The 21,455-nt window shown below is 44.7% G+C and overlaps 1 protein-coding gene and 1 non-coding gene across 2 annotated transcripts in view; both read left to right on the top strand.

The window, feature by feature from the left end:
• The window catches only part of LOC126458447 (phospholipid transfer protein C2CD2L), a 598,436-nt gene that overhangs the window by 60,709 nt on the left and 516,272 nt on the right, over positions 1–21,455 (top strand). The window lies entirely within an intron of this gene.
• Trnat-cgu (transfer RNA threonine (anticodon CGU)) lies at positions 10,305–10,379 on the top strand. The gene has a single exon. It is a non-coding gene; the product is annotated as a tRNA-Thr (tRNA).

Below are 21,455 nucleotides of genomic sequence, written 5' to 3'. Positions count from 1 at the left end.
CCCATAGTGCTCAGAGCCATTTGAACCATTTTTCTTCTTGTCTAAACTATTTGTCGTCTACGTTTCACTTCCATACATGGCTACACTCCATACAAATACTTTCAGAAACGACTTCCTGACACTTAAATCTATACTCGATGTTAACAAATTTCTCTTCTTCAGAAACGCTTTCCTTCCCATTGTCAGTCTACATTTTATATCCTCTCTGCTTCGACCATCATCAGTTATTTTGCTCCCAAAAATAGCAAAACTCCTTTACTACTTTATGTGTCTCATTTCCTAATCTAATCCCCTCAGCATCACCCGATTTAATTCGACTACATTCCATTATCCTCGTTTTGCTTTTGTTGATGTTCATCTTATATCATCCTTTCAAGACACAGTTCATTCCGTTCAACTGCTCTTCCAAGTCCTTTGCTGTCTCTGACAGAATTACGATGTCATCGGCGGACGTTAAAGTTTTAATTTCTTCTCCATGTATTTTAATACCTACTCCGAAATTTTCTTTTGTTTCCTTTACTGCTTGTTCAATATAAAGATTGAATAACATCGGGGATAGGCCACAACCCTGTCTCACTCCCTTCCCAACCACTGCTTCCCTTTCATGTCCCTCTACTCTTATAACTGCCATCTGGCTTCTGTACAAATTGTAAATAGCCTTTCGCTCCCTGTGTTTTACCCCTGACACCTTCAGAATTTGAGAGTATTCCAGTCAACATTGTCAAAAGCTTTCTCTAAGTCTACAAACGCTAGAAACGTAGATTTGCCTTTCCTGAACCTATCTTCTACGGTAAGTCGTAGGGTCAGTATTGCCTCACGTGTTCCAACATTTCTACGGAATACAAACTTATCTTCCCCGAGGTCGGCTTCTACCAGTATTTCCATTCGTCTGTAAAGAATTCGTGTTAGTATTTTGCAGCCGTGGCTTATTAAACTGACAGTTCGGTAATTTTCACATCTGTCAACACCTGCTTTCTTTGGGACTGGAATTATTATATTACTCTTGAATATTCAGTAATTAATGAGGCAAATTGGTCTGGGGAAAATCTGTTAGTAGGGCAAGTTTGACACTTTCATGGCTTTAAGTTGGCATCATTGGGATGAGCCCTGCTCAGCTGATGTATCAACATTATTTTGTTTGTAACCTCAAAAATACCTTTCAAGATGGCGAGTCCGCTTAAAACGCCCACACTAGTCGAACAATGTTCTGTTATTCGTTTTTTCTTGCTGAAGGCGGGAAACCAGTGAATATATACTGTAGAGCGTCTAAAGTTTATGGTGTAGGTTGCATGAATAGTGCAAATTTTTACAAGTGGTAGAGCAGTTCAAAAATGGTCGCGACTCAGTGACTGACGAACACCGTACTGGCCGACCAGTTGCAAATTCAACTCCCTCACTTGAAGTCGAATTGACGACATTATTCGTGCCGACCGCAGTATGACTGTGGAAATGATAGTTGATAAGGTTCAAGTTAGTACTGGCACATAAAAATATGTGTAACAGCTGAAGTACCACAAAACATGCGCACGATTGGTCCCAAACGCTGCTACACAAGGTAACAAGGTTGAGAGTGCACACAGAGCTAAATAAAAGTTATGAAAGAGAAAGTGAGCACTTCCTCTACAAAATTTTAACTTCTGATGAATCTTGGGTTCACTCATATGAGCCATAATCAAAAAGACGAAGCATGGAGTGAAAGCACACCAACTCACCTGTCAAGAAAAAATTCAAAACCAAAAATTAGCAGGGCAAGTCATGTTGAAGATATTTTGGGACCGTGAAAGAGAGACGTCGTGGATCTCAGAGGAGAGGTGTGATTCTCCAGCAAGACAACGCACGTCCTCATATTGCTCAAATAACTCGTGCAACCATCGACAAAATGGGCTGGGAAGTACTGCCTCATTCACCTTATAGTCCTGATTTAGCACCTAGTGATTTCCATTTGTTTGGAGCACAGAAGGAGGCATTACGTGGGAAGAGATTCTAGGACAACGAGGATGTTTGTGGGAAATTGGTTCAAACATCAAGATAAAGAGCTCTTTGCATCCGGAATAAAAAAGATTGTAGCCCATTGGAACAAGTGCATAAATGATTATGGGGATTATGTCGAAAAGTAGAAAAAGTATTGTTTTGTAAAAGTAAACTTTTTTCTCCGGACCAATTTGTCTCTTTAATTATTGAATGACCCTCGTACTTTTTTTTCTTTGTATATCGCGGTGAATAAGGAAATGTTGAATAATATTCAGATGGCAAAGATACATTCCTCTTTGTGTGCTGTCATTTCCATAAATCTCGTTTTGACATGTTTAATTGTTTCTGAGGTACGGTGGATGTTATGAATAGTATCGTTAGAGTTGCAAACCTGTCATAGGCTACCGTAGACTATCGTAAGTAAGCGTAGTTTACTACAGTTTTCCAAGTAGCTTTGGTTATTTAGGATCGTACCCTCATCACACATACAACAGGTGTGTTGCATACCTATCGGGCGTTACCTCATAACGAACGCTCTCTTTACGTATGCAATCAGTGTCTACTAGACCCCTACACTACCAGAAGCGGTGAACTGTGTAGAAACTGAGTGAGGCTATCTAAAGAGTCAGGTAACGTGTGGAATATTCTTGTTCTACGTATTTATCCTCCTGTCTGTTACGTAAAAGTACGCAGGATTTACAACAAAATTGAAACTGCCAATATTTAATTTAGGTTTTACTCACGCAGAGGGATGTTATAGTAAGAATAAACACAGCATTACAGATTTATCAGGTAGCGCTAGAAAACGCTAATTCCTCAACAAAACGATAAAATAAAATAAAAACGCGAAACAAAATATCACTTCAGGTCTTTGTCGAACATGTTTGTTATTCATAAAAAAACTCCCGCATATATTAGTAATCGCAGGAAACTCTTGCCTTTGATCATGATGAAGACCGTTCTGTTGAGTGGAAAATAGAAACACTAGTATATACATTTGTTCGTGCAAGTAAACTATACTGTCATCAAAAGTAATTGCTTTGGTTATATAAAACCATAGAAGTAATTCTTATTACTAATAAATTAAATTTATATTCTGTAAGGATATAAAATACACAGTTTACTACGTCATTTCTGTAGTGTACCAAAACCACCAAACTATAGTTTTGGTAGGGCACAACACTAGTTACACCTGAATTGTTTTCAAGTAGAGACAGATGTGAGTGCGCTGTATAGATTCAATTTTTTTTCGAAATTGGAGATGTAGGTCTCCCAAGTTTCAAGAAAAATTCATATGTTAACTGCATCCCGTACACAATGATATACGTGGTAACTTTCACCAAAAGTAAATCCACAGAGGCTCATGTTTTTCATTGCAAACTTATCGAATTTCGTGCAGCGACTTTATTAATTCTTAAATATCACAATAACTATGACCATTAACAAAATAATTGGAAGCTTGCTGCTGCTAAACTTTTCTGGGTATAAGGCCGTGGTCCACGACACTCTTCTGTTCCTAACGTTTTGTCCAGAACCGCTCTGGACGTCTTCAGAGGCGTTGCTCCATCTTTGAGTCTTGCCGACTGATGAGTCGGACTCTTGAGAGTGACATATACAACGTAGATACACAGTAGAAACAGGGGAGTGGCCGGAGTTACACGTGATCAGCGGACATGATCTTTGTCAAAGATAAAATTTAACTATCGGTTGTCGTCTTATCAAGGATAAATAGCAGTTTAGCGATTCTGTGGAGCTACTCTCCATACGTCTCTAAGTTTCAAGGTCTTTTCTTGCCCATTAAAATTATCCCTAAGTTTATATATTTCGATGGCTTCTCTATATAGCAGAGGATAATAGTTCGTCGTCGTAGTTGAAATTTTTATTTCAGAAAACTTCACTTCCTGACTTGCTGGCTGAAGAGCTTGCTCTGCTACAGCCGATTTGTCTATTTTGTCTAGTCGACAAAGAGTTTTGTGTTTCGTTACCCGTATATTCACGCTTTTCTTGGTCGTTCCAATATAAACTTTACCAAACGCACACGAGAATTCATATACGCCACATGCTGGCAGAGGAGGGCATTTACCCTTCACAAATCGGAGTGCTTGACCTATTTTCTATGTTGGTCTAAGAATCAGTCTAATGTCATGTTTCTGTAAAATCTTTCCAATCTGATCTGATATTGTTTTAATGAAAGGGAGAGAAACTGTATTCTTCCGTCGTTTTTTTCCATGCTTGTCCTTAGGCCTTCCATTATTTGGTCGTAGAATTCTGTTTACGGCCGAGCGGTTCTAGGCGCTACAGTCCGGAACCGCGCCACCGCTACGGTCGCAGGTTCGAATCCTGCCTCGGGCATGGATGTGTGTGATGTCCTTAGGTTAGTTAGGTTTAAGTAGTTCTAAGTTCTAGGGGACTGATGACCTTAGCAGTTAAGTCCCATAGTGCTCAGAGCCAGCCAATTCTGTTTACTTCCTTCAACGAGTAGCCATTTTTCTCTAAAGCCTGCCTGCTTTAAATGTTTTAATTCGGCGTCCAGGAACCGAAGACTTTCATGGACCACGACCTTATACTCTGAAAAGTTTACTAGCAGCAGTGTCATCCGGTTGTGAAAGCCTTCATTCTATCAGCGATTGGAAGTTTATCAGAAAACCGATGAATGAGGCTGTAAGATTTGAAATAACCAGATTTTTATACAAAATACGCTCTTTAAAATCGTTTGCGAAAGATCTAAGAGCAACTAGCGTGCACGCACTGACGTCCCTGTAGTGTAGTGAGACCGCCACATACCATGCCGAAGCGGGAAAATAAGGTTTCGTTCATTCCGGCAGCTAGGTAGGAGGTGCCTGTCCGCCGATGCCAGTACTGCCACCGTGTGCTGTCCCATTAACTACCACGTGGGTATACTTCACTGCCTCACATTGGTCTCCAGTACGCAGGTAACTTGCTTCCCTTGTGTGCGCACTCTTTACAAAGCTACACAGCCAACCTGTCCGTCACTGCTGTCTGCTCTATTCAGCCGTCAATAAAATCCCTTTATGTACTATACTTCACATTGTGCAAGAAGGTATCGGACTCGGAGCTAGACAGAATCTACTTGGGAACTAGGTCTGATTTATGTGACACTGAATATTACTACAGCCCACAACAGTGATCTGAAAAGCAAAGAATTTGTGCTAGTAATGAGGAAAACACTAAGAGAACCACTGTATTTTTAGTAGTGGGTCACATACCCTCTACAAATATGTTTTAAATTTATGGCATTACATATATGATGTGTGCTGGGCGTAATTAAGCGGAACATTACTCTGATGTCCCCGAGAACTAGATGCCCCTGGCATCCAAAAGAAATAAATGGGAAATATGATGGAAAATTAATTTGCATTTTCTATCGTTACCTTTGTAGTATCCAAGTTCACCAACGCACAACTAAGTATTCTATATACCGATACGTCTTTTAATTGTTTTGATCATGGTAGTGCTTTACTGGGCATGGCCCTGTTGGAAGTGGCAGCCGTTTCCTTCTTCCTAGTCTGAATTTACCTTCCGCAGCCAGATATAGTGGACTCTGCTCTTTAATGTAGAGTCCGAACCACAGCGCAGCTCGGCATTTTTCACAACGACAAAGATGCGATATAATACTACTTCCTTGTGGTGGTATTGAAAGGTTTCTGTTGGATTCCTTTCATGTTAATTTCTTAAATCTGTTGTCATTTACGGCATAAATTCCTCTTCTAAATTTACTGTGGTGTTTCTGACTATCTGGGAGGAGACTGAGCAGTGGAACGTGTTACTTTTACACATAAACAAGAACGATCTGTCACACTACTACACTTTAAAGCACAGTTTATATGTAATTCATGTCACACAGTCTCATACGGAACCTACATCCGCTTTCTTTTATATACTGTATATGATAAGATACTGTCATCCCCCTTCCCTTCTGTGTGAGAGGATGAATGAGCAAATGTATTTGTAGTTGCATGCTGGATGGTAGCAGACAAGCCTGTCTGCTAGAGAACAGTAGGACCGACGTCGGAACAGGTAGCTACGCTTGCTAAAAGCAGAGAGGTTTCTATGCTTAGTATGGGTCCTGTCTGTCCCTTGTCATGTTCGTGTAGGAAGCTGCCTCTCTGGTCACTTGCGTTTGTATTTGGGAAGCACACTCGGTAGGAGCGCAGGTCAGTCTGTCCGCGGCGAGCGTCTGAAGTGGTGAGATCTCCGGCTAAGCGCGTGTCTGCTAAGTCCGTAGGACAATGGATTTCTTAAGTTCAGCCTAACTGAAAATTTAATCACCTTTATTTCAGGTTTAGCTCTAAAATATCTAATGTTATCTTAAAGTTGCAACTACCGGAAGATATTCTGAACTTTAACGGACGGAGCAAGGAGGGCATCAAAAGCAGACTCGCTATGGCAAAAAAGGCATTTCTGGCCAAGAGAAGTCTACTAATATCAAATACCGGTCTTAATTTGAGGAAGAAATTTCTGAGGATGTACGTCTGGAGTACAGCATTGTGTGGTAGTGAAACATGGACTGTGGGAAAACCGGAACAGAAGAGAATCGAAGCATTTGAGACGTGGTGCTATAGACGAATGTTGAAAATTAGGTGGACTGATAAGATAAGGAATGAGGAGGTTCTACGCAGAATCGGAGAGGAAAGGAATAAGTGGAAAACACTGATAAGGATAAGGGACAGGATGATAGGACACCTGCTAAGACATGAGGGAATGACTTCCACTGTACTAGAGGGAGCTGTAGAGGGCAAAAACTGTAGAGGAAGACAGAGATTGGAATACGTCAAGCAAATAATTGAGGACGTAGGTTGCAAGTGCTACTCTGAGATGAAGAGGTTAGCACAGGAAAGGAATTCGTGGCGGACCGCATCAAACCAGTCAGTTGACTGACGAGCAAAAAAAAAAAAAAAAAAAAAAAAAAAAAGGTGGTGATTGGTGCTCTGGCCAGCACGGTCTCCAGATCTCTCAACCACTGAAAACATTTGGTCACGGGTTGCTGAGAGACTGGTCCGTCACTACTCACCAACCCCTACGACTGATGAACTCCAGCATAATATTGTTGGATGTAAGGTCCGCCATTTATGCAAAACACCTAAATATGTTTAGCACCTCTGTGCCATCATCAGTGGGCTTCTGTTTTATTTAATCTACAATGTGAACATTTATACTAAATGGTTACAAAATTACTGGAATATTTAGTTCAAACAACAATTTGTTTCTTTTAATTAATACCTTTACACTCGGTTTGTATGGTTTTTCAGGACCACTTGTGTATTATTTACCGCAGGAAGCTTGTCATCTGCAACCAAACGATGCTGATGAGAAATTTTATTGGGAATTAATCTATCATTTTATACTTTGAACTTAATTTAGTTTGTCGCGATATTTCGCGCCTACATTCGTTCTTACTTACGTTTTGTGTGGCAAGCCCGTTTTCTCAGCATCCTGATGAGGTGTCGCGAAGCACATGTAGATATGACCCATATTTTCGCAAATATGATCGTAAAGGTACTTTGCACTTCATCAAAACACACTGTAAACGTAGTTGTTTGTGACCCAGCCCAGCCAGTGTTCATTTGTTCACCAAATACACACATAGAACAGCTACACAATGAAATAAACAACATACACACAAAAATTAACTTCACATTAAAAACAGAAACAAACAACACACTACATTTTCTAGATCTCACCATACAATAAACACAGCACACACGACTTCACAATAGTTAAGAAACCGTAATTTTTGAATCATTTAGTAAACATATTCATATTACAGATTAAATCAAACAGAAACCCACTGATGATGGCACAGAGGTGCTGAAACATGTTTGGGAACTTGGAAAAAACGGAGTTTTGCATAACTGGCAGACCTTACATCCAGCAATTTTAACTGCAAACACGGAAAACACAAGGAGCTGCAAATCCAAATGATGAATATCCAGCATTATAGTTGAATCAGAATCGAATGACGTAACCGTACACTGAGGTGACAAGAGTCATGGGACAGTGAGATGCACATGTAGAGACGGCTTACACAAGGTATAAAAGGGTACTGCATTGGCGGAGCTGTTACTTGTACTCAGGTCATTCATGTGAAAAGGTTTCCGAAGTGATTATAGTCGCACAAAGGGAATTAACAGACTTCGAATGCGGAATGATAGTTGGAGCTAGACGCACGGGACATTCCATTCCAGAAATCATTGGGAATTACAATATTCAGAGATTCAAAGTGTCAAGAATGTGCTGAGAATACCAAATTTCAGGTATTACCTCTCACCATGGACAACGCAGTGGCCGACGGGCTTCACTTAACGATAGAACAGCGGCGAGTGTATGGAGTTGTCAGTACGAAAGACAAGCAACACTGCATGAAATAACAGCAGAAGTGAAATAGGGACGTACGACGAACTATCTGTTGGGTCAGTGCGGCGAAATTTGGCGTTAATGGGCTATGGCAGCAGTCAACCGGCGCGAATGGCTTTTCTAATTGCACGACATGGCCTGCAGCGCCTCTCCTGAGCTCGTGACCGTATCGGTTGGGCCGTAGACGCCGGGAAAACCGTGGCGTGGTCAGATGAGTTCCGATTTCAGTTGCTAAGAGCTGATGGCAGGGTTCGAGTGTGGAGCAGACCCCACGAAACCATGGATCCAAGCTGTCAACCAAGCACTGTGCAAATAGCCAGTGCTTTCATAATGGTGTGGGCTGTGTTTACATGGAATGGACTGGGTCCTGGTTATGTTCGGCTACTTGGAGACCATTTGCAGCGATTCATAGACTTCATATTCCCAAGTAACGATGGAAATTTTATGGATGTCAATGCACCATGTCTCCGGGGCCACAATTGTTCGGGACTGGTTTGAAGAACACTCCGGACATTTCACAGAATAATTTGGCCACCCAGACCAGACATCGAGCATGTATGGGACGTAATCGAGAGGTCAGTTCGTGCACAAAATCCATCACCAGCAACACTTTCGCAGCTGTCGACGGTTATATAGGCAGTATGGCACCGTTTTCTGAAGGGGACTTCCGACGACTTGTTGAGTCTTGATGTTGCGCTACGCCAGGCAAAAGGAGGTCCGACACGATATTTGAAGGAATCCCATGATTACTCTCCCCAGTCTGCATCTAATCCAAGCTCAGTTCGACTTAATGCTCAGACGGTTTAGAGGCGTTGTTGTTGCCAGAGATGGTGGCTCTGCTTATAAAATTCGTGCTGTGTATACCAAATCGCACACAGGTTTAATCGTGTATTCTTCCTGCTGCACTGTGTAATTTCGTTAACGGCTATCCTTACTGGTTTTCCAGTTTTAATGCCCAGCAGTGTGTCCTGCACGACGTAGGTTAGTGGAATTCAGATCCGAGCACTGCGCGGCGGGTTTCTTTATCGCTGGCCTTCTACCGCCGCTTGCGGTTACGTCAGCTCCGGAACGAGCAATAGCGTGCGGAAGTGTGGCGCGCGGCGCGGCTAATGGCTCACCAGTTTACGGCGTCGCGTCGAGCCGAGCCGAGCCACGGCTGAGCTTGCCGTGCCATAGGGCAGAGCAAGGTCCTGGTGCCACCGGGGTCACAGACTGACTCACTGTCGCTACGAGATTTCCACAGCCGTCTTCATCATAGCGTGAAGTTATACATACAGGCGACCGACATGCTGCATCTATTGGTGGTATAAGTTCGTAGGCCTCCACGGCAGATGTCATTTTGGATAAAATAATTTTGGATATTTGGCGGTGGCGTTGTAAATAACTAAACTGCCGACGTTTCGTTCGACTTGCTGCAGTCCTCTTCAGGGCGGTTGACAGCTGTATATTGGTGAATGTCTTCCTTTACATACTGTCATTTTCGGTTATCTGATGGCTACAAACGTCACATATTTGAGAAGATGTCATTGTACAATTTGAAGAGGTTATACTGGGGGGGGAGGGGGGGGGGGGTTCGTGGCTGTTGGACCCCGTAAGACTGTCCAAGCAGTGTGTAAATACTGGTCGCGCAGTGTAAGCTGACACACTGTGTGGTGGCTGATGGGGGGCGACCAAAAATGGGAAATATATGAAGATGGTACCTGTTCTTCCGGACATGTCTGAAAGAACAGATACCATCTTCATATAGTTAAGGCTAACTGGCCATTTACCTCCTCCTTCTGTGCTGGATGCACACGAATTGCCAGAACTCTCACATGACTCGGTAAGATTGTCTGCCGCGAGTAATGAGTGTAATGGGCAGGGGAACTACGAATGTAGTTTGTGGACATTAAGCTGGGAATGTGGGTCACACGGGGGGCGTGAAAGGGATAAATCCTTGCAGTCGCACTATCCTCTGTGCCCTCGGTGGCTCAGATGGATAGAGCGTCTGCCACGTACGCAGGAGATCCCGGGTTCGAGTCCCGGTCGGGGCACACATTTTGAACTGTCCCCGTTGATTTATATCAACTCCTGTCGACAGATTAGGGTCTTGATTTAATTATCATTTCATAAATGGCAAACTCCACGGTCGCTCCCGTCAGTCAGCGCGCCGCAGGTCGGCACAGATACGCGGACAGCAAGATGAGATGCAATATGGTATTGCTTGGAACAGCAATAAATCATCTTGAAGGCACACCAGAATGGTGTTCAATAAGTCTTGATCAATTTCGGTTCAAAAAATGCGGAATTTGCTGTCGGACATCGTAGAATATTCCCGCTTCAGCCGCTATAGTCGTGAAGTTCCGATAGGTGGCTTTCAAAATAGTCTATAACAGAGGTGCGTTCCAAGGCGGGAACTCTCACTTAATTTCTTTTCATGGAAAGCACACCGCAGATATTCGTAGGCTCTTACAGAATGACTATGGTGACCTGGAAGTGAAAAAAAATAAACACGGTGAGTCGATGGGCGAGGCGCCTGTCATCATAGCAACGAGGTCGCGCAAACATGTCCGACCTCCCTCGTGCCGACCGACCGCACACAGCTGTCACTACAGCAGTGTTGCACTGTGCGGACACTCTCGTGCGAGGTGATCGACGGATCACTATCAGACGCCTCGCTGCTCAACTGGACGTCTCTGTTGGTGGTGCTGAAACACTCATCCACCAGTTGTGGTACTCAAAGCTGTGTGCCCGCTCGGTTCCTTACCGCCTACCTGAAGACTCTAAAGAGCAACGAAGAACCATGTGTGCGGAATTGCTTGCGGGTTTCGAGGCTGATCGTTACATTTTTTTTGTCGATTATCATCACAGGCGATGAAAAATGGGTTTCTTCACTTCGAAACGTCGAGCCATGAAGTGGCGCCACTCCATCTCTCCCTCTAAGAAAACGTTCAAAGCCGCACACTCAGCCGGTAAAGTCATGGCGACGGTCTGCTGGAACTCTCAAGGGGTTATTCTGTTTGATGTCCTCCCTCAACTGGCTCTGAGCACTATGGGACTTAACATCTGAGGTCATCAGTCCCCTAGATCTTAGAACTACTTAAACCTAACTAATCTAAGGACATCACACACATCCATGCCCGAGGTACCGTAACGGTCGCGCGGTTCCAGACTGAAGCGCCTAGAACCGCTCAGCCACAGTTGTTGGGTGTCTTCCTGAGGGATATCACGCCAAATTCTATCAAACTGACGCTTTAGGTCGTCAAAATCCCAACATAGTTGAAAGGCCCTGCCCATTATATTCCATACGTTCTCAACTGGGGAGAGATCCAGCTATTTTGCTGGCCAAGGTAGGATTTGGCAAGCACGGAGACAAACAGTAGAAACTCTCACCGTGTAAATGTCAGCCCAGGATGGCTTCCGTGAAGGGCAACAAAACAGGCCGTAGAATATTGTCAACGTACTGTTGTGCTGTAAGGGTGTCATGGATGACAACCAAAGGGTCCTGCTATGAAATGAAATGTCATCCCAGACCATCACTGCTGGCTGTCGGGCCCAGTCAATGAGTTCCAGGCCGAATGTGCGCGACATCCCTTCAATTGGGGTAGTTGGTGTACAGAGGCCAATGGTAGTCGGCGCAAGGTGCCCTGCGAGCTCAGCCATCTTTCTGTGAACCGCCTGCTAATGATCCTTGTGGTGGTCGAAGAACCAGTTTGACGTCGGATCGAAGATGCTGATGATCCGGCTTTCTGAATGCCTCTCTGACGAATGCTCTGTCCTCATGTTGTGCCGTCTCTGTAGAATCACCGCTTCCTTCTTGACTCTGTGTTTGGCCATGGTTCACCCATTCCTGCCAACATTGTCGAATAATGCTTTCAATCCTGTTGAAGTGTCGAGCCACTCGCCGATTACTCTAATCGACTTCTGTGAGCCCAGCTACATACACTTACTCTCTCAAATGCGGACATGTGCGTATATTGTTCACGCTCCTGTCTCCGAGGCACAGTTACTGTCCAACTGAGTACACGGAATGAAATTCGCAGAGACTTTATGCCTTGGTATGTACATATCCCCTGTTTACAATCCATCCCAACTGCGCGGTGAAATTGCGCTGCGGTGTCACACATAAATCCATCGGCCGCCAAAGTTAACTACTTTACATTTTCCGTCGATACCAGAATGAATATAAATTTGTGACCTACACTACTGGCCATTAAAACTGCTACACCACGAAGATGAAGTGCTACAGACGCTAAATTTAACCCACAGGAAGAAGATACTGTGATATGCAAATGATTAGCTTTTCAGAGCATTCACACAACGTTGGCGCCGGTGGCGACACCTACAACGTGTGACATGAGGAAAGTTTCCAACCGATTTCTCATACACAAACAGCAGTTGACCGGCGTTGCCTGTTGAAACGTTGTTGTGATGCCTCGTCTAAGGAGGAGAAATGCCTACCATCACGTTTCCGATTTTGATAAAGGACGGATTGTAGCCTATCGCGATTGCGGTTTATCGTATCGCGACATTGCTGCTCGCGTTGGTCGAGATCCAATGACTGTTAGCAGAATATGGACTCGGTGGGTTCAGGAGGGTAATACGGAATGCCGTGCTAGATCCCAACGTCCTAGTATCACTAGCAGTCGAGATGACAGGCATCTTATCCGCATGGCTGTAACGGTCCCTGAGTCAACAGATGGGGACGTTTGCAAGACAACAACCATCTGCACGAACAGTTCGACGACGTTTGCAGCAGCGCGGACTATCAGCTCGGAGACCATGGCTGCGGTTACCCTTGACGCTGCATCACAGACAGGAGCGCCTGCGATGGTGTACTCATCGACGAACCTGGGTGCACGAATGTCAAAACGTCATTTTTTCGGATGAATCCAGGTTCTGTTTACAGCATCATGATGGTCGCATCCGTGTTTGGTGACATCGCGGTGAACGCACATTGGAAGCGTGTATTCGTCATCGCCATAATGGCGTATCACCCAGCGTGATGGTATGGGGTGCCATTCGCTACACGTCTCGGTCACCTCTTGTTCGCATTGACGGCACTTTGAACAGTGGACGTTACATTTCAGATGTGTTACGACCCGGGGCTCTACCCTTCATTCGATCCCTGCGAAACCCTACATTTCAGCAGGATAATGCACGACCGCATGTTGCAGGTCCTGTACAGGCCTTTCTGGATACAGAAAATATTCGACTGCTGTTCACCAATTGAAAACGTCTGCTCAATGGTGGCCGAGCAACTGGCTCGTCATAATACGCCAGTCACTACTCTTGATGAACTGTTGTATCGTGTTGAAGATGCATGGGCAGCTGTACCTGTACACGCCATCCAAGCTCTGTTTGACTCAATGCCCAAGCATATCAAGGCCGTTGTTACGGCCAGAGGTGGATGTTCTGGGTACTGATTTCTCAGGATCTATGCACCCAAATTGCGTGACAATGTAATCACATGTCAGTTCTAGTATAATATATTTGTCCAATGAATACCCGTTTATCATCTGCATTTCTTCTTGGTGTAGCAATTTTAATGGCCAGTAGTGTACTTGCATAACTCAATCACGGTGTGTCGTATTTTAGTTTTTGGAGTGTATTTTATCCCATTTGTCTGTTGTTTCCAGTATTCTACTTACCTAACTTTTCCCTTTAATCCATCTGCGCGTCTTGTCCGTAGACTGCATTGCTTTAAAAGCAGAACCTTCTCGTGAACAAACGACAGTCGCACTCGCGGTAACCAGGACTGGGAGGTTCTTCCGCGAGCGAGCAGTCGGCAGTCGGCTGCAGTGCCATTACCTGGCCAGACTGCAGCAAATTGCCGTAATTGAGGGCACTGCGAGCAGCTTTTCAGCTACGGCTTAGTGAGCTCTCTTGCATACTGCTAAAAGAATTAAGGTGGATTGTGCGACGTTAGAGGAGCTGCGGTAATCAAAGGGGTCGTCCCGTCCTACGAGAAAGATTCACGAATGCTCATGCGATGTTCTACGGCAGCGCTGTAAAACTCAGCACGACCGTGAAGCATTAAAACGCAGAGGCGCTCAGCGCTTCAATAGCCGGAGTACTGTGAAAGCGCGGCTGGGGCTAGCACAAGTACTGTCCTCTGCCGAGAACAATGTGCTCGACTTGAATGGCAACATTCTGTCAAGCGTGCATTGCGATGCACTCTAGAGAAGAAAATGACGCGCCCTTTTAAAACATTTTCGTGAATGAAATTAATTCAACATTGTAACTTGACTGCTTAGTGAGATTCCAGCGCTGTAAATACAGAGGGATACCAAAAATGTACCCACTGTTTAAAAGTCCATAACTTGCAAACTAACTGACGGAGTTGTCTCATTTTTGGTGAAAGTGTAGCTTAAAGTCCAACTTAAAGATATGACTGTAGGTGTTCGAAATGGTCACCATTAACATCCACACACAAACGATGCCGCCGAACTGCAGCGCGAACTACTGACTGCAACGTGTTCAGTTGGATATTTGCATATGAATGTACGATGGACTCTCGAAGTTCATCCAATGTGCGTGGCTTTTGTCGATAAACGACATCCTTTAGTGTTCCTCCATGTAAAAGTCCAGAGGAGTTAGGTATGGGGAACGTGGTGGATACTCCACAGCACCTCTACGGCCTATCCATCCTCCTGGTAGATTTTCGTCGAGATACGCCCTAAGACGATTTTGGTAGTGGGCTGGGGCACCATCTTGTTGAAAGTAAACTCTTCCGTCTCCATACAAGTCTCGGTGGATGCCTGAAGCTTCTGAAGGTACACGTCGCCAGTAACTGTGCCGTCAAAGAAAAATGGCCCAACCAAGCCCAGGTAAGACAACCCACACCACACATTTACTCCTGGCAAATTCACGACTTTGTCTACATGGACGTTCGGATTTTCGGCGGCCCAGTAGATGCAATTGTTGCGATTTACTGTACCATTGAGTTTGAACTGTGCCTCATCAGACCACACAATCATCTCATCAAACTCTTCATCGGTGCGCACCATGTTAGTAAACCGCTCGCAGTACTCCAATCTACGATCTGGGTCGTCCTCGTTCATTGCGTGTAGCAATCGTGGGATGTAGCACTTCCACTTTGCTGTCTTCAAAATTCGCCGAACACTTGTGCGACTGACTCCAGTTTCACGGGCACACTGTCTCAGAAACTTCTGTGGTAAGCGAGTGAATTGCTGTAACACACGACGGGAGTTAGCTGGACTTGTTACTGTTACAGGTCATCCAGATCGTTGTTTGTGTACATCTTTAACACAGTCTTCGGCTTCAAATTTGTCTCGAATGCGACGAATCGTTAAACGTGTCGGTGGCTCTGTTTGATACTCATTTCGCCATTGCCGTTGAACCTCATTATTGTTTTCGTACTTAAAATACCACTCAAAACTGACGTCCTTTCATCGAATTTAAGCCTTGCGCCAGCCTTGTTTACTCGAGTAACTAGGTCCAACTAAGAACAAAACACTGACTATCTGGCGACTGTCATCTGACAAAACAAAACAACGCAATACAACGCTTGTGTGGCGATCGCAGGAACTACAAACTATTATACTACCAAAGATGAGACAACTCCGTCTACTAGTTTGCCAGGTATGCACTTTTAAACAGTGGATACATTTTTTGGACCCCTCTGTATATTAAACAGTCTCACCTTTTCAGTACAATGATACTTCCGGAATAATGTCGGTCAAATTTATTTGTTTATGATACCAGTAAGTCGTGTATAAATAGATACTAATATTGATGCTGTGTCTGCATCTACAGGAATACCTTTTTTGTCAAGACAAACGTTTTGCTTTGTACTGTTAAAACACTGCCAATGGTAACGATTCCGCAACCATTTCTGTACAATGGGGATGTGATGTCAACAAGCACGTTTTACTAGAATTTTCCTACCCATTGCTACTGCTACTGTAGATGAAAAATAAATCTGGAGACCGTACACGACGTACAACGAAACGCAACAAGCTGACAGTGAAGTTTGTTGGTAAAGAAAATTTTTTCAGCAGCCAGAACAGACCGAGAGGAAACGACTATTATCTGCTGCACACCTCACCGCTGGCAGGAATTCTCCTGTAAAGTGTTTTCACCCAACACGTCCTGAGATTCGTTTTCCTGATAATTATTGTGGATTGACGTAATCGGAATACAGTACATTTCCCTTAAACCTGGACATATTTAGATCAAAAATGGTTCAAATGGCTCTGAGCACTATAGGACTTAACTTCTGAGGTCATCAGTCCCCTAGAACTTAGAACTACTTAAACATAACTAACCTAAGGATATCACACACATCCATGCCCGAGGCAGGATTCGAACCTGCGACCGTAGCGGTCGCTCGGCTCCAGACTGAAGCGCCTAGAACCGCTCGGCCACTCCGGCCGCACCCGAACTTGTAAGTGAAAGTTTCATTCTGAAAACATGCCCCAGGCTGTGGCTAAGCCATGTCTCCGCAATATCCTTTCTTCCGGCAGTGTTAGTCTTGCAAATTTCGCAGGAGATCTTCTGTGAAGTTTGGAAGGTGGGAGACGAGGTACTGGCGGAAGTAAATCTGTGAAGACGAGTCGGGATTCGTGCTTGGGTGGCTCAGTCGGTAGAGTACTTGCTCACCAAAGGCAAAGGTCCGAGTTCGAGTCTCGGTCCGCCACAGTTTTAATGTGCCAGGAAGTTTCATATCTGTGGGGATGCTGATTTCTACATTTCACCCTTTGTTTCAAACAGTCCCAGGCATTTCCTAAGGGATTAAGATTGTATGTTTCAGCAGGCCATTTGAGAAGCGACAGCGTACGCGAGTGTGGGTTAAACAAGAGACGTATGCGTGCAGTCCTGTACATGGCTGTTATCATTTCAGAATGGGGAACTATCCACAGCATACTCATCACGAATATGTAAAAGAAAGAGCAGCGCTTGTTCGCCGAGAATGTTGATAATAAACATCTTGGTTCATGTTTACAGTCACCTGAATGAGTGGACGCAAGCCGTGGTACGAGAAACACCCAGAGGACGTCACAGAACTAGCTCCGACATGAACGAAACTCTTCACACGTTGCATGTTTACCCCTCATTCGGCTGTTAGTGCACACGTTGCCCTGCATCCTTTGACAAGTGGAAAATGGCGACACGTCGGCCCACTGTAGACGCCCCCAGTTAGCTACTGTCTATTTCTTGTGTCGCTTGGCTCACTGAGGACGTGCAGCTTTGTGCCACTGTAAGCAACAGACTTTTGCGACGCAACGGACTCCGAATGTCCACTGCATGCAGTTCCATTTGCAGTGTTTGCTCTTAAACCGGTTGAGATGTACCGGCATTTACCAACAGCTGCAAATCCTGTCGGGTTTCAAACAGATTGTCACTGTCAAAGCATGGCACTCTTCCCCGGTCGCTGTCGCTAAGAAGACTTTTACCACCACTACTCTTTCGGCTTGTTGGATGGCTGCGAATGGTCCTCTATTTCTTGGAGACACGTCGAACAAACCGTCTTCATACAATAAAATCGGGCAGTTTCATTCACGGTGTAGTCAAATGGTTCAAATGGCTCTGAGCACTATGGGAATTAACTTCTGAGGTCATCAGCCACGGTGTAGTCATGTGCAAGCCCAGAAACGATAGCGCCATTCTGCAATCCTGTCACATCAACACGTCGACACTTCGTATTGGTGCTGATGCCACTAACAAGCAGCGCAAGACTTGGCGGAGGCTAACTACAGGTAAACTATTTATCAAAATATTACTCTCACTGGCCTAAATAGTGAGTCTCTAGCACAGAAATCCATTTATTCCGACACAATATACCGTATTAATCTCCGCTTCAGATAGTACTGGTATTCATCAGATTGTTAACTCTGGTAAATCATACAGAAGCATTTAGCGCATTAACTGTACCTCACTCTTCGGATGGATCCCCCTCCCCATCGCGCCTCAACCTCAACCGTCGCTGCCATTGGATCAGTCCAATGTTTGAGATTATACGAAATGAGGCAACAAATCGTAAGTCTGCAGATTTTCGTCTCCGTTATCGCGGATGATAAAATCTCTTTCGTTAGGACGCGTCACATTGCTGTTCAAACTTTCTCAATGCTCTGCATTTCTATCTCTCGGCTGGGATTTTCTTCAGGGTTCCACTGATGTCGCTGGATATGTGATCAGTGTCGAGAGACAGTGATGCACCATCTCATAAAACGCTATTTTTTCACGATTTTCCAGACAAATTGAGTTAGTGGATAAAAATCTTCAGCCTGCTATCGGTAGGCCGTCGCCATTGATTAAATTCTGAACGCAGATACTGAAAGGGTGGGGAATCCAGAACATTGTTGTTGCGCTGCCACTGTTGTAGTTTAAGTCTGTCGTTCGCCGTGGCTGACTGTTTACTTCCGCTATAGCTGATAGGCACGTACACGGAGAAACCTGTATCCGTCATTTCTACTGAAACTGTACTCGTGTTTCGATATTTCAGCCGATTCACACGTCTAAGAGAAAATGTCAAATCATCAGTAGTGGAGAACCAAGAATGGATTTTAAGAACATACGAGTGCTAGCCAGACAGAGCAATATTTATAGAAAGAAAGTCGGTGAAGAAATTGAAATATCGACACGATTGAGCACAATTTCAATACAGATGACAGCTAAAGACTTCGTTTTCGCGGCTAACTGCCATCAAGGAAGTAAATACCCAGCCACGGCGATCGTGGAACACAAACAACTACCAGGAACAACCGGGATGGCGCAGCGACAATATACGAGGCTTGGAACTTTAATAGTGGCAACTATTTATTTACAGCACGTACAAAACAGATACGCGTTTCAAAGTTTTACTGACCTTCAAAGTAGTCACCAGCATTGTGTATAACCCGTTGCCAGCGATATGGAAGTCGTAGGATACTCTTAGCAGTGCCAGTTGTGTTGACAGTTTCGAGCGGTGCAGTCTGTTACCCGACGAATTTGTAGGAGTTCTGAAGCGAATGCCGTGAAGTGTTTCCTTCAGTTTAGAAATCGATTTGAACTCACGACGGCTTAAGTCAGGGGATTGCACTAGGTGGTATAGGACTTAGCAGCCCCATCAGTCAATCAAATCAGTAACAGCTTACACTGTACGTGCTTGGGGATTGTCCTGCAAACTGATGGTCAGGTCCTGCAGAAAGTGTCATCACTTCTCTCTCTAAGCTGGTCGTAGGTCGTGTTCCAAAAACGAACAACTTAGAGACAAAAGTGATGACTCTGCAGGACCTGACCATCATTTTGCAGGACAATGCTCAAGCACGTACAGTGCAAGCTGTTACTGATTTGTTTGGCTGAAGGGGCTGCTAAGTGCTGTACCACCTACCACACTCCCCCGATTTAAACCCTCGTGAGTTCAACTCGATTTCTAAACTGAAGGAAACACTTCACGCCATTCGCTTCAGAACTGCTACAAATTCGTCTGGCAATAGACCGCGCCGCTCCAACTTTCAACACAACTGGCACTGCTAAGAGTATTCTATGAGTTCCACATCGCTGGCAACGGGTTATACACAATGCTGGTGACTACTTTGAAGGTCAGTAAAACTTTGAAACACGTATCTATTTTGTATGTGCTGTAAATAAATAGCTGCCATTATTAAAATTCCAACCCTCGTATTTAGGGTTTCTCCTTTCTTTCGGCGTATGCTTTTAGTATTTACCCAATGACGACGGCACAGCTAAGGCAGCCTGAAAAATTTTACCCTGTATCTCTACACCTCCGGGAAAGTGCAGGAAAATAGCCTTTCACAAGTGGACGCTACACTGTCTTGGGACAGCACTCAGCAATCCAGAACCCCAGTGCAATCCGGAAGAACAGGTCAGCAGATGGATCGAAACGTCGGGCATGGAAGAAGATGGAAGAGGAATACGACGCGGCCTAGCAACTCAGATTTTACCGGCAAATCGTACATAGTAAAGTATTACGCCGATCGTAATGTGAGAGATTTTATGTTTCTTATGCCACCAACAGAATCGTCGAAAGTGATCTAGGTAGCAGAGCATAGTGCTTCTCGCGCTGGAATCCCCAGATGTTTGCAGATGGCTGTGCAAACACGGGAACAGGCGGGCCTGCGTTCCGTGCTGTACAGCTCGTTAGCGGGCCAGCCCACACCCCGCTCTGCTCTGCATCGAGCGCCTGCCTGCCTGCGCTATAGGCGCCACTTAAGGCTGCGTTCACACTGCCGGCCGGGCCGAGCCGAGCCTGGCCGGGCCGCCGCCCGCTTCGATATCAAACACATGGTTTTGAATTGCGGTGTTCACACTGGCGGCCGGGCCGCGCCGACACGGCGTGAGCCTCCCGGAGCCGAGCCGACGACATTCCGAGTGTTTAATATTGCCGGCGCGAGCCGACCGCAGGCGCGAGCCAACGGAGCAGCACTACAGCTTCTGCAGTAGACGCATCACACGTCTCCCTTCTGCTTTCACCACAAGTGTGACTGCACACGTCTTTTACTTTAAGATGTTACCTCACATTTCACAATCAGTGAGGAAAAATTACGTTTATTATGATGATACATGCGAAATTACTTTTATTTCATTTATTTAATCTACCGTATTTACATGCATTTACAACAATAGCTTGCCAGCGATCGCGGCATTGCCGCCACTGAATAGTTCGCATTTACTTGTAAACGGAGACACATATGAGTGTCACTGAGGGACGGAAATGTGTCCCTACCAGATGATAATGCATTGTAAAGTCATGCTGTGGCAGTTCCTTATCAGTGGAAATAGAACCACTGAGTCAAAGAGCATTATCTCAAAACTCTTCGCCTATCAATCTGTCTATCTTACAAGGTAATGAAAAGAATTCTGTGAGGTCTACAGTGGCTCCACATGATGAACCATCACCACTGCCAAGCGCTGCATCATGAAGAAAAAAGTTGGAAAATTCTGAAGGAGTATTTCTGCGATTCTTCGTTGAAGGCACAGCAAGACATTACCCAAAATGACGAAGCTAATTACTTCCTAATGATTCTCAGGAGTCCCATAAACTCTCTTCCCCTCAGAGGTTAGCGTTTGTGAAATTTAAAATACAAAAGCATGACTACAATTAACTGGAGGTAGCGAATGCTGTACAAAGTTCTACTGCAAACCAAAAAGTGTGTACTAACGAA

The sequence above is a fragment of the Schistocerca serialis genome, chromosome 2 (genome assembly GCF_023864345.2).
Source record: "Schistocerca serialis cubense isolate TAMUIC-IGC-003099 chromosome 2, iqSchSeri2.2, whole genome shotgun sequence".
Lineage (NCBI taxonomy): Eukaryota > Metazoa > Arthropoda > Insecta > Orthoptera > Acrididae > Schistocerca > Schistocerca serialis.
The sequence above is the reverse complement of the archived record's forward strand: the minus strand, read 5'-3'. Positions and strand labels throughout refer to the sequence as shown.